This window comes from Gymnodraco acuticeps, unplaced genomic scaffold (genome assembly GCF_902827175.1).
Source record: "Gymnodraco acuticeps unplaced genomic scaffold, fGymAcu1.1, whole genome shotgun sequence".
Classification (NCBI taxonomy): domain Eukaryota; kingdom Metazoa; phylum Chordata; class Actinopteri; order Perciformes; family Bathydraconidae; genus Gymnodraco; species Gymnodraco acuticeps.
In genome coordinates, this window is record NW_022991511.1 from 13,841 (window position 1) to 28,932 (window position 15,092).

Genomic DNA, 15,092 nt, shown 5'->3' on the forward strand with positions numbered 1-15,092 from the left:
ACACACACCCACACACACACACACACACACCACACACACACACCCACACCACACACACACACACACCACACACCACACACACACACACACACACACACACACCACACACACACCACACACACACACACACACACACACACACACACACACACACATCACACACACACACACACACACCAACACACACACACACACACACACACACACACACACACACACACACAACACACACACCAACAACACACACACCTGTCCATCCTGGGAGAGGGATCCCTCCTCTGTTTGCTCTCCCTGAGGTTTCTTCCCCATTTTCCCTTTAAATTGTGGGGTTTCTCCGGAAGTTTTTCCTTGTACGATGTGAGGGTCTAAGGACAGGGGTCTAAGGACAGAGGGTCTAAGGACAGAGGGTCTAAGGACAGAGGGTGTCGTGTTGTCATACTGATATTCTGTACAAACTGTGAAGTCCACTGAGACAAATGTAACATTTGTGATATTGAGCTATATAAATAAACATTGATTGATTGATTGATTGATGGATTGATTGATTGATTGATTGACACACACACACACACACACACACACAGTTTCCTCTACTTCTTCTCGGACTGTGAGTGCAGAAACACACCAACACAGACTAGATTCACACTGAGCTGCTTTGAAATATTGCATCTGTCAAACCGGGACGCTGTCGTCTGGCTGGGGTTGACAACTTTTTATCTGGACTAATGGCTGCCTGTACTGGATGTATCAGAGCCTTTCCACTCACCGCAGACAATTCACACTGACATGTTTGAGGAAGAAAGTGCCTTTGATAGATTCAGAAATAGGGTACAGATGACAGCTCGAATTCTGCTGAATAAGATTCCTCCTGAAACAAGATGTTTGTGATTGTTCACCACAGACATCAAACTAATGAAGGACTGAATCAAACGGAAGTTACCACTTGATTTCATCTGATATCTTTAGTGGATGCATTTCAGGTCAAATTACAGCCTCATAGATCTATTTGTTTTTGGCTTAAGTGCCAATATATCATATTTAAATCTACCGGACTTCTTTCTGCGGATTGATATGACTGCACATAGTCCCTTGATCCTCCCTAGCAACGGTCTGTTCTCCTTAGCAACGGTCTGTTAGCGAGAATTAACAACCTCTAAATGGACCAGTCAGAATCGAGTATTCAACAAAGCAATTAATAAAAATATTATTGTCATTGATACAATATAGTGTCACTTTAATGCTGCATTTTTTTAATGATGAATTCCAGAAACTACAGGATGTATTGACAATAATCTAAACTAAATATTGAACCTTTTGCACCACATTATGCTAAATGTTGTCCCTGCAAGATGAGCCTTTTTAAAATGTCTGTCCATGAGTAGTGTCTGCTATCACTTCTAAAACTACTTCATCAACTGTGGCGATCAATAGTCAGCTCCAAATGAACACTTAATCTACATAATAAGATAACGCCCGATTAATCTTTACAAATAGGTTTAGTTTTCACTGTGGGGTTTGACAGAAAGCAGAGCTGTGACACATCTTTCACAAAGCCACAAATAGCAGCCTGACACTTCAACAAAAGTGAAAATGATCTACTTTGACACTTCAGTCAGATGTGAGCAGTGAAGCGTCTTCGCCGATGTTTTGAGGAACTATTTTCTCTCTGGACGATGGCAAAAATAAATGTCCGGAGGCTACAGAGCAGATATTACTTTAGCTTGGAGATGTTACTAAACATGGAAGGATAACTCAAATAAGTGATGGAAATAATCATTGGCTGAGCCTTAAAAACTACACTTTTCAAACAATCAATGAAGTGCATCTATAGAGTTAATACCTCCTCTCTTTGACCAATCTTGAAGCTGTTCCATATCAGATTTTGGAAATATGAATGAGCCTGGTCAATTACATTTCTCAGTCGGTTATCGTTGGCATCAAAAGGGAACCATGGCTTCCACTTGGTTTAACATAATCAGTCTGTATTATGGACAGAGCAGGTGGTCCTAATCATTTCTACGCCAGGTTGATACACACTGGCATAAATTCAAGACGCCACCCACTCACTAGCTTCAACGTAGACAACAAGAACAAAGTGTGGATGTCAAAGTGCGTCCATCTCCGTCTGTTAATTTACCCGCTGTGTTATCAGACTGTCCCAGCAGCAGCTATAAAACCACAGCACTTTCGTTTGACTTTAAAGTCGCTAATGCTGTTTAATCACTCAACCATTCATCACAGTATGTCCTAAATTACTATCAGCTTCATTTGGCATTGTATCATCCCAGCCAGTGCCCATTACCGTGGGAGCAAATGAGGAAAGATAATGTGTTTTGTTCAAAAGGCAGATGAGAAGCTCGCTGGAGTTTGGTCTAAAGGGGCCTACACACCAAACTGACACCAAAGAACACGTCCCGACGGACTCGACTGTTGCGTCGTCTCTGCGTCTTGGCCAACAGTCGCACTGGAACACACCGCAAAGACTTCAGACGACGGCCAAGTAGCACGTACGAACTGCGCATGCGTGAGTGGCAATACCTCTCCTTACCAGCAGGCGGCGGTAGTGTGTATTCATCATTCAAAAGAGGCAACAACCAGGCCGACTCAGGCCGTTTCTCAATCGCGAGTACACATGCTGCAGAGCAACTATTTCAAGTACTACGAGTGGCGCAGAATGCTGGGCATTTAACATGCATTTAAACAGTCCTTCGGCGCCACTCGATGACGTAGTATACTCAAAATAGTTGCTCTGCAGCAGGTTTACTTGCGATTGAGAAACGGCCAGACTGCGTGATACACCGAGAGAAGAAGAACAGACTGCGTGATATAAACAAACAACAAGTAGTAGTGCGTTCCATGTTCCCTCTCATCCATCGAAAACATGTTTAGTGCGGTACTGGCGGTATCAGCCCTTGGACTGTTGCTTGTGGAAGCAGATAGCAAGAGGCGGAAGCGAACAATTAGGAGAAACCGAAAAAAGAATAGCCGTCTGTGTGCGCCTTCTTAATCGTTTGTTTGGGTCCCTCACTTCCGTTTCGCGCTGGAGTTACTGTGTGTGTGTGTGTGTGTGTGTGTGTGTGTGTGTGTGCGTGCGTGCGTTCGTGAGAGATCAACAGTGATGGATAAAGTACTCAGATATTATATTTAAAGAAAAAGTAGCAATACCTAATTTTTAAAGCAAAAATCCTGAAATGAAAATCCTACTTATATAAAAACGAAAGTATTGGCATCAAAACATATTAAAGTACCAAAAATAAAAAGGACTTATTAAGCGTAACGGCCCGTATAAAAATCATATATATCAATATGTATATATCAAATGACTAGATACTTATTATTAATGCATTAAAGGTGGTGCACAATTTAATCACTTTATACTGCTGCATGATTTCCTCACCTACAATTACGTGTCAATTACTATCAATAAGTTGATTTATATGTTATCTCATTATCTGAATCTTGAAGTATGTCTGATTGAGACTGTCCAGTAAATGTCATGGAGTAAACAGTACTCTATTGCCTTTCAAAGTGGAGTGGAAGTATACAATAGCATAAATAAAAAGTACTTCAAAGTTGTGCGATACTTGATCAATATGGATCATGCGTATGAGCTTGGGATTCGACCTGGTTTTCCTGGGTTAGTCACACAAGCCCACTCAGTTCAGAGACACATTACATGGAGGTCAAATCGTGCAAGATGAGGCATGCAGTACAGTGTGAATGTGGAGAAAAAGAAACGCCAGACCAAACCAGGTCACTCCGAAGAAATCTGTTGTTTTTCCGCCCCGGAAATGGACAGAGAGGAGAGATAAGAGTTGTGAATAAATGCAGTGCAGTCAACCCCGGGGGCGACCAGGGATTCACAATCCACTGACCAGGGTCCTGACATGCTGAAGCCAATCAGCGCTGACACACAGGAAAATCTCTGGAAAGTCACAACGGGATCCTGCTCTCTCACTGAAAATAAAGTTGGGCTCCAACAGCGAGCCGAAACCAGCCAATTCTCACTGACCCACTACAGGCTGCAGGAGATTTAGACTCACAACGACTCTATTACCCCTGATTTGGTGTGTGTGTGTGTGTGTGTGTGTGTGTGTGTGTGTGTGTGTGTGTGTGTGTGTGCGTGTGTGCGTGTGTGTGTCCTACTCTGAACAAGCTGCCCTCAAAACAACTTCAACATGGACAAAGAGTCGTGACTTACAAATTAGACATTTGCAGTATAATCATATACAGTGTCAAATAAATGGATGTTCTCACTTGCGATGAATGCTAGAATAAACATGATTTGCATAGCTGGATGTTGTTATAAATAGAAACAAGAACATTGGGAAACAGCTCCACATGCCAATTAAGACTTTAGAAATGGGGACTTTTAGGATAACTTGCATCACAAGGAAATGCATATTCAATTGTAGAGTTATGTTATGTTCTACTCTAATGCATTATCTGTTTCCCCTTGTCTAAAACGGCATGAGGAAAATGTATGGCTTAGCTTCAATACATTTTGTTATGATGAAGGAATATCAATCTTAACATTGCCTCTTTTACCCCATAGATCAATGCTCGGACCACCACTTTTCATCATACATGTTTTTTTGTTGCTTTACTGAAAGGAAAATTGTGAAGCTGACAAAAAGTGCTGTTAATATATGATGATTAATAGCAGAAACACTTCTATTGGCTAGCGCTCCAACACATTGTACGTGATGGCTAAGGGGCGGGACATCTCTAAGAAGTTGCCCAATCACAACAGAGCCGGCCAGCTAACCAACAAGAGCAGACTGGGCTCTGGTTTCAGACAGAGGGTGAAAAGAGGTGCTGCAGCACAGGCAGTATGAGAACAATAAAGAGCTTTTTGAACATTAAAGCATGGAGACATTTAGAGACACTACAGACACATATGAAACCTGGACTAGGGATGGGTATCGTTCCTTAACGGTACTACTACTGTTATCGATACCGCTTATCGATCCGGTCTTTTATCGGTACTCTTATCGGTTCTTTTGGAGAAAAAAATAAGGTAAACTAACTATACAAATTGTGAACAAAATTAACATTGCTTTTTATTGAAATTAAATAAATAATATTTCACATCAAAAGAAACAACAGTGTTTTAACAAACCGTATTAAATAATGTGATGACAGAATAGCTGAAACTTTAACAAAATAAATAACTCAGTTTCCTCTAATCATTAACCCATGCTTGTGTAATGTAGTTAACTCCGTGTGTTGCTGCTAGCATACATAACACCTGACGTGGAAACGTTACTCGTGGATGGGGCTACAGAGCTGCTAGAAAGACAGTCGAACCCGGTGCATTCCTCCGTCTGGATGTGGAGCACTTTTGATAAATGTTTAGACAAATTCCTTGTGTTACCGCCCTTACATGTTAAACTCTTATTGCGCTTTTGGTAACGAGCATCGAGACGGGTAAAGTTGAACCACCTCGGAGAGCGTTCTCTCCGCCATCTCCTCCGTGTGTGTGTGTGTTGCTGCATGTAGCAGCTGTGTGTGTGTAACCTGCCCCACCCCCTCGCACACAGACGGGGGAGAGAGATCTCTCGTCTGGATTGGAAAGATCAAAAATACTAAAAATAATCATAGATGCATTTTGCAGTCTTCTTGCGTATTAGAAACGGAGTTGGCGACACTAAAACTGCAATATAATGTTTGTGTAGCAATAACACATGACATATTTTAGACGTCTCCAGTACCGATACAAAGACCGATAACGTCGGACCTTAACGGTGCCACGGTCTTTAATAATTCAGCCCCGGGGCCCGTTTAATACCGGGGCTCGGTACCCATCCCTAACCTGGACATTTGCATAATATGTCCTCTTTAATAATAATATCTATTGGTTTGTATCTACTGCTTTTCAAACATGAGAACATTGATGCACGACAAAAACACACAAACAAGAAAACAAACGGATGTTAAACAACAATAAAATGCTAAGTGAGCAAATTAAACTCAATCTACTCTGATTATCACCCAGTTTTGAACAACACTTAATTCTGATTGCCCATAAAAAGGAAATCTTGGGTCTGCTTTAGACCCTTTCATCTCATTCAGCCACTGGCTCCTTGTTGTTGCTTTCTCCTCAGATCCCTTCACTTCTCCCAGAAGGCTGCAGACAGTCTCTCTTTTCACACTAAGCTCCTCAGTGGCTCTGGTTTGTATTTAAAAGCATTGTTTTCCTCTGAAGTGTCAATAGATTGATGTCTTTTGTATTCACCCATGTAATGAGATGGATCCTGCAGAAAAGAAGTCATCACGGTGTTATTAAGAGTAATTTAGTCACAGTTTGTACCTTCTCCTTTCATTGTGTAGATCACAACATACAGAGGGTCGATACAAAGGAGGCAACACCTGCTCAACAAGATGCAATCCTACATAACAGCCCTGCAACAGCTGGGGCTTTTGTTGACATCATGTTCAGCATCCTTATCATTTATTTAATATCGTTTTCACTGCAGCGAAATGACTATATATTTCATTATATTAACGTTTGTATACTTGTGTTTATAAAATTGTATTTATGTTATAGTATGTATAAGCCTTAAGATGTTCTTGATATCAAACCACATGTTTCAGCAATAGCCAAAAGGGGTTTAGTACAATCATTCAATTGCATACAATCTGTCAGTGTACATATACAACATTAACTATCTGTATTGTATTTAAATGTATTACTTCTCTATAGAGTATTTTTTTGTCAGCAGCTGAGTTTTTGATTCGTAAACTAGATGTCACTTTCTTTACATGAACAAAGGATTTACTGGTGGATTTATTTACAGCTAATAATGAGCTTTTCTTTATTGTGATTGCATTTAGGCTATGGCTGCAAAATATATCGTTTCTTTATTCAGGGTGTATGCAGGAATCCTGAAGTCAGATGTCAGACCTTTTAAGACCCTTTCCGTACATTTTAAGACCTCATCGCCACTTTGAGTTTTAACCGGTTACCTTGGCGACACACTTTACCTCACATTGACTATATGCAGTATTGATTGTCTTTCCTCCTTATCTTCCAACCATTTGGACGCAGACTTGCATTTCCCCATAACGATGTTGCTTAGCAACCGGCGTAAACGGACCTTCGCGCTATCAAGCAGTGAGCGTGCGATGTCCTGTTCAGATTACGTCAAACCCAACGGGATGCCATCAATAAACTACACAGAATCACACTACACACCTACGCCATGATTACATTCAAGCAGACTGTAGAATACAACCTCTTTGGACCATTTATATACTTATTGAAAACAAGCTACAAAATGTAACACCTTGGAAAATGTCGTTTAATACTTTTAATAGCCTTCATTTTCGCTAAATTGATTTATCAACTTGTAATACTTGTTAAGACCCCGCGGACCCCCTGATATTGTCATCAGATGCCAACTTGCGCCATGAACACATTGCAAAAGGCGGCCATATTGACCTCTGTTTGTCTTATGGGTTAGTTTAAACAGAGAATCAGTAATAAAACTGTCTGGCCCTTTCCTGTTCAGCTAAATCTTCAACGTGTTCAACTTAAGAGTTTTAGAAACACGTGTTGTATGTGAGCCCTGTACTCTGAGACGGATCAGCGACATGCAGTTTGTGAGACGTGTCTTTCCAGAGAAGAGACTGCACCTGGATATCAGAGGAGTAATCTTCACCTCTGCTTTCCAGCAGTGTGCTCCCTGCAGCAGAAACTCAGCGTCTCACATCTCGGATGAAAAGGAAAAACTAAGGAGAGACACTCACTGTGTAGCTTCAGCTGTTAGCAGGCTGTATGTAGAGCAGTATGGCAGGGGAGAGGCTTTGAGCAGTTATTCTAGAAGGCTAAATTGAATGTGTGCTTTTTTTGTACCGCACTTTAGTTTGAGTTAATTGTTGTACCTATATTTCTTCTAACCCTCACCCTTCTTCTTCTTCTTTCGTGTAACGTCAGAGGTCCAACTCGGTGTCATGTAGTCATGCCCGCATCTCTGGTCCTACGTCGAAGAGGCTGGCTTCCGAGGGTGGTCTATATAAAGGGCAGGTGGTTATTATATGTTCGGCAGTCTGTTCAGGGTCACCGCACTCGCATGCAGAACTGTCTGCCAGGCCCCACTTCTTCATCGATGTTTTGAAGCGACCGACCCCAGTTCGTAGGCGGGTTAGTGTGGTCCATTGCCGGCGTGGTAGGTCGTCTCCTCCTATGGCGCCATCTCCTGGGTCCCAGATGTAGCGATGGATGCGGGAGGGCCCGGCTAGCTCCCACTCCTGCCTCCAAGCAGCCGCCAACCATGCATCTCTGGAGAGGTCCTCAGAGGTGGAATTGAGAATCTCTTGTGCTGCCTTGTTGAAGGGGAGGCGGGACTTGAGCCTACTTAGGGGCGCTGCTCTCGTTGTCGTGCTATGCAGGATGTGCCAGTCATGCTTTTGGGCTTTCCTGGCCAGGGCGAGGGTGGCAGCCTCCCGTCGGAGGCCGGCCGGAGCTATTCCCTCGAGGACTGGCAAGAGGGACACAGGGGTAGGCTTGATGTATGCATCATATATATTAAAGCTAATTCCTTGTAAGTGCAAACCCACTTGGCAATAAAGCTGATTGTGATTAAAGTATTAAAGGCGGAATGTATTTTTAAGAGATTAGTTACATCTGCAACATAAAAAAATATATATAACAAATACGGTGCGTTTTGTACGGTCTGTACAGCAAACATCAACCTCTTTCTTTTCGACCATTATTTAAATACGGAACATTACAAACAAATCCCTTGAATAGGGTAAAACATAGCAGAAGCCTCAGGAAGAGGAACTGGATGCCTGATATTACGGACAGACATGCAACAGATGTCACTGTTAGTGTGATTATCACTCTTTGTCAATCAGTGCATTATTAATACAACCAATCACACAATCTACAGCGAGTCCAAAGTCCAGACCTTTCCAAAGTGACCGTGCATGTCCTGCTGGCTCCTCTGAGTCCACACAAACAACTATTACAAGTTCAACTGCACCATTTTGCATCCCAAATTGAGTTTGGAATCCTAAATGTCTTCTGCTAAATGACGGCATAGCAATGCTCTGGCATACATTCATTTAAACAACTCATTTCAAATGAATCCCTCTGTGCCAAGCGTCTATCTAAAAACACAATAAACAGCGGTGCTTGATAACTTCCCAGAAGACATTAAATGGCATCATTTTCACATTTTTAATTAACTAATTGCTGGAAAGTAACAGTGATAATAAAGAGTAGTACAGGAGTGAATGCATGAATGATTTCTTAGTGAAATGTTAAATAATAAAGTAGCAAGCTGTCAGTAAAAAAATAAATAAAAGGAAAAAGCAAAATTGCTTTTATGGGTAGGCTATATTCAATGTTACTAGGCAACAGTCACAAGTCCAGATCTGGAGATTAGGTGAGTTCAGAGATAAAGCACCGTCATTATTACGTCCAGCTCAGTTAATATTGTCAAAGCAGCACATTTGCGATGTTTTAAGAGACAATTTTCAAGCAGAAAAAGTTCACATTTGATCGCATTGACTGCCACTGAATGGGCTCTTTGCATCACCCATGAAAGGCTGCCTCCATTAAGGCTGCCGCACCTCGCTGGAGGCCAAACAAGAGACTGTTTGTGCTTTAAGTTGTCTGTTTTCTCATTACTGCGCGTCAAGCTTTCAGTTTCATCACTTTTATCGCATCTGACTGGGCCTTTCAGAATGAAGTATGCATCGATCCGAGTCCTTCTAAAAATGATTGTACCTGCTAGTCAAAATGCAGTCTGTATCCTACACACACACACACACACACGTACACACACATCTGTAGTCCATACTGGTCTGTTAAAAAAAGCTCTTTATTTTTCTCGTGCTGCAGCACCTCTTTTCCCCCTCTGTCTGAAACCAGAGCGCAGTCTGCTCTGATTGGTCGACAGCTCAGAGATGTCCCGCCCCTTAGCAAGTACAAAAACCTTTATAAGACACTACAGAAAAGGGAAATTGCCCAAAAAGCATAATAGGGCCTCTTTAAAAAAGTCTAATTGTCATATATTTCATATTTACATACTTATATTATACATATTCATAAATGCATTTTACTGCACTTCTGGTTAGATGCTAATTGCCTTTTGTTATCCCATTACTTTGACTCAACGACAGTAAAGTTGTATTTATTCTAAAGGTAATTAATCCTCAAACTCACACTGGATAAAGATTAAAGGCAGAAAAAGTGGAGACACACAGAAATCAGATTTCTATCTCTCATATCTAGTTTTTTTGGTAGCTGCACAAAGCGTGCACACCTGTGTTTCTTGGCTTCCTTCTGCACACAAACAGCTGTGGCGGCACACGACCTCTAAATACACCGTGAGTGATGACCGCCTTCATGTGTGATGATGTTGGACCACGGACAGGTGTGTGTGTGTGTGTGTGTGTGTGTGTGTGTGTGTCGATGGAGAGACAGGAGGTGTTAACTCACCATATCGATGGACGACACGGGCCCGATGCTGTTGACGTATATCCCCACATCGATGTTGGTCGGTTTCACTGCAAAAGCCAGAAGGAAGAGGAAGAGTGAGTGGTGGAGGATTCATACATGCAATCACTCTTCTTTATCTGTCATGTGTCGGTGTTTTCATGCTCCGTCCATAGGATCAATAATCAAGTTTGAAACATGTGTTATCATCATTCAATGTCACCTCTACAATTAAATGAAGCTGTTTTTATTTCTCTCTCCCTCTGCATCCAGAGATTTACTTTTGAAATGTGAAAACAAGCTGCACCGTGCTTCCTGGAGCGGTTACCGCGTTACCATGGCAGTTAATAGCATTTCCAGTCGTATGTGGGATCTCGGCTAATTTCGCTTGGCAACTACATTCGGTAGAGGAAGAGAAAATTGGAGCATCAGAAATGTGGATTTGTACCAGAGCTAAACCATTGCTGATAAAAAGAAGGTACATATATCTGGTGGGAAAATAAACATTCATTACAAGACGCTTCAATCTGGCTGCACTCTCTTTACTAACTCCATCCACTCCATTAGTGTTTGTGCATTTCTTAGAACAGACATGCCAACAAATGTACCCTCATTACCGCGTCAATTTAAAAAGAGACATTTCATTGTTTTTTTGCCGCACAGCAGAATGGAGGATTTGTATTCTCTGCTTCCTCTAAACCTAGAATAAAGCCCACATTTAACTGTTCCAGAGTTCCCGTTAGCCGGTAATTACCGGACTATGACCGGTAAAATATGCTGAAGACCGGCAAATCTAAATCCCTCCGGTCAAAATCATTTCCCTTAGCACAATACCGCATCAGTTGTGCCACTTATGTGACAGACAAGAATAGTGCTTTGAGCACCTGTAAAAGCGCTCTAATAAAAAATGTAATGCATTATTATTATTATTATTATTATTATTATTAGTATGTGACAGACAAGAATAGTCTATTCTAATGTCTAACCCTTAATGTGGAGAAAGAGATGGGTTGATTGTGCGTTGATCTGTTGGTAATGCCTCGGGGTTCCGGTGGGCATGTAAACAAATGCATAATGCTCATGTCAATGTGGCCAAACTGGATTTCCTGAGTGCCAGATCTTTGTCTATGACATTTTATAAAGACAGTAGGAACAATTATTTGCCTGAACGGACAAAATAATCTAATTAAAAAAGGACATGTGCTCATGTTCTGTGGGATTTTAGCCTTTGCAGACCATTGACATGCACACAAACCTATAACACACTACAGGAAAGGGAAAACTCACTATTAGAGACCCAGTGACTCCTCAACTAGCCACAATCAGTTTATTTTGAATGTGTCCAATAAAAAAGGGTTATTTTGGTTCATAGATTAGATCCATTAAAACAACCTTTACAATCCCATTAGGGCTGCATGATTGAGAACAAAATAATTAATTGCAATTATTTTTGATAGATATTGCAATTGTGATCGTTGTGTAACACTAGGGGGAATGATTATTATTGAAACATCATCATTAAAAGTGATTTACCGATAGACCAAAGGAGGAAGTTTAATTAAGTTTGCAAAATAACATTTGCAGGCGGGATTTCTCTGCAGCACTTCATTCAACATTAGCTATATTCACTTTATATTGCACCTACTGTGGTTCTGATATTCAATAACATTTTTGAATGCTTCCACAGCCCTATTTACCATGTGTCTCTCTCTAAGGATGCTGCACGTGTACCGCTGTGATGCAAACTGGACACACTTCTGAAGAGCCATTTTAGACAATAGCGTAAATGCAAGGTGTTGAGTTGGTTACGATGCACAGATCGAGGTTAAGCACAGTGCATTTGTGAGAGCTCGTCCACTACTGAGAGATAACTGATGTATTATGTTTGCAGGACTGTGGTCTGAAAGGCGTGAGGGCAGGTCGCCATGTGCTAAAGGTTAGACGTTCTGCCAAGTGCTTTGTTGTCAAAAATCTCCCTGGGAAGTCTTTTGAAAAGTGTTGAAGAAGCCCAAAATAAGTTAACTCAAGGGTGCTGTGTTTTATGCATACATTAGATGTTTAACAAATCCACTCGCGGCACTTTTGTGAATTTTTAAAGACTTCGAAAAAAGCTATCTATGCTTCTTTTATCTGCACTGTAACATTTAAATATTAGTTTCTGTAGTACTAAGCAGGCCTTGTCCTCAGAATATGAGATAGCATGAGATTGTGAAAGAACCGGCAGTGGCTCAGTCATTAGGGACTTGGACTGTGAGCCGTAGGGTCGCCGGTTCAAGTCCCCGAACAGACATAAATATGGAGTGTGGACTGCTACTTGGTGAGGTCCCAGTTCACCTCCTGCCCTGTCGTGGTGCCCTTGAGCAAGGCACTGGACATCCCCCTTCCCCCCCCACTCCCATTGCTCCCCGGGCGCTGTACAATAGCTGGCTCCTAGTACTAGACTCCTGGTACTAGGATGGGTTAAAAGCAGAGAACACATGTCACTGTGTGCGTCTGCATGTGTGACCATTAGAGAGGGTTTCATCCCTCCGATTCTATTAAAACAAAAGAACAAAGAAAATGATGTTCAACTTGTCGTGTTTATACTCCTTCTTCCCCTGAAGGAGAACGTGTGTTTAACCCCTTCTGATCAGTCAGGCTGCTGCTCTCCAACAGAAGAGAAGCGGAGTTCCTGTTTTACAGAGCAGCTTCACGTTGTGCACGGCGGCAACACAATGAATATGAAGCAGCGCGATGCTGGGAGAACAAATATTCTCAGGTACAACATCTCAGTAGTGGAAGCACTGTGACCACGGAAATGTTGAGTAGCACAAAGATTATGTTAGAAACTGCCAGATGCTACCTTGCATATGTTGGGCAATTTGCACAATTGGCATAAGGTGCATTAATTAACCTATGCAATTTTGGTGTGGTTTTTGAGATGTGTATTTGACATTTTTATGACCAAAATGGCAGTTATGAGTCCCCTAAAACGTTACAATCCACCCATAACTAATCAAATGCCCAAAGTGTTATATTAGAAATGTATAGTGAGCACAGAAAAACTGCCGGATGCTAAAAATAGCAAAGAAACTGGCCGATTTGGAACAAATGTGTCATTTTTGGGGTATTTTCTGCCAATAATTGTAGCTTTGAGTCGCTTAAAACTTAAAAATCAACCCATAATTCATCAAAATTAGCCAAATATGGCCACTTTCTGTTTAAAACTACCTTTTTTCATCCTGAAAATGACAAATGGATTCAACATCCTCAATAACTTCCAAAACCACTACTTTTTGTAACTATTGTCTGCATAGGCTAATTAATGCAACTTGTGCAAATAGCTTAGTTAGGATGCGCAGGTTCACAATAGTTCTCTATTAGCGGGCAAATCAAACAGACTATAGAGCAAACCGGTGCTTTAATTTCAATCGAGTCCCCTAAAACTTTAAAATCCATCCATAACTAATGAAAATCAGTACAAAGATGGCCCGTCTAGTTGAAACTGCCTATTTTGATCATGAAAGTGTCAGAAATGGATTCAGCTTCCTCAATAACCTCCAAAACCACTACATACTGCATATGCTAATGAATGCAACTTATGCAAATGCCCAACATATGCAAGTTAGTATCCGGCAGTTTCTATGTGGAAACAAAAGTGGAAAGAGAGGAAAGAAAAAGGTGCTTGAATTATAATCGATTTGTTTTTCCACATCAACTCAGGGCACTTAATGATGTGCATGTAATTTAATAATGTTGTCACATGTCGGCACAGCGCTGCTTAATGAATCCATGACCCGTGCTATACACTCGGTTTAATGGCTCTTCAGGGTTCAGTGATAATGAAGACGCTGTGTTTGGTTAAATTGTCCCCACAGTCTTGTCGTCGTGTGATGTTGAAATGCAGAATGGAAGGGTGTGTTCATGTGTGCACACATCTGTGTGTTTGGTCCCCGGGGACACAAAGCCTGCTGGGAGCCTTTGACTGGATTCCAGCAGAATGTTCTGCTCCACCGACCGGACAATGAGAGGCAATAACGGGGAAATGACAGCATTGCATGACTTTAATTTAGCTCGCACTATGCCTACAGATATGTTCTCTGGGATCTTAAGATGAAACATAAATTCATTCAAATGAACAGCATCCACTTCCAAGAGATTGATGCTGATATTATGAGACAGTGAAGTAGCTTTTAGTATTTATAGTAAAACAAAACCCTACGGGGAAGTACATCCAGGGAAGGATCTCCACTTCCACTACAGAAATTGGCACAGTCATTCGACAGAAATGCGATTCAATCCAAAACTGTGCTTTTCCAATTTCTACATAAAAATACCTAGAGTGGAAATGCCAATAAAATAAAGTAACATCTTGAAATATACTTAATTATCGTTTCAACACTTCACTGAGGTGGAAAAGTACGTATTTTCCACTATAGTATGATGGTTTTTAAACTAAACAAATGGCAATCTACTTCTTATTTACAAAGATTTGATCAACTCATGACTGTGAACTATGACCCTGCTGAAACACCATGAAATATATGGTTGTTAGTGAAAAATCTCAACAACAATGCTATGAATTGCCATGAAACTAGGTAAAAATGTTAACCCTAGCTCACAGAAAATATGCACCCCTCTATTTGTAATCCTTTTCATGTCA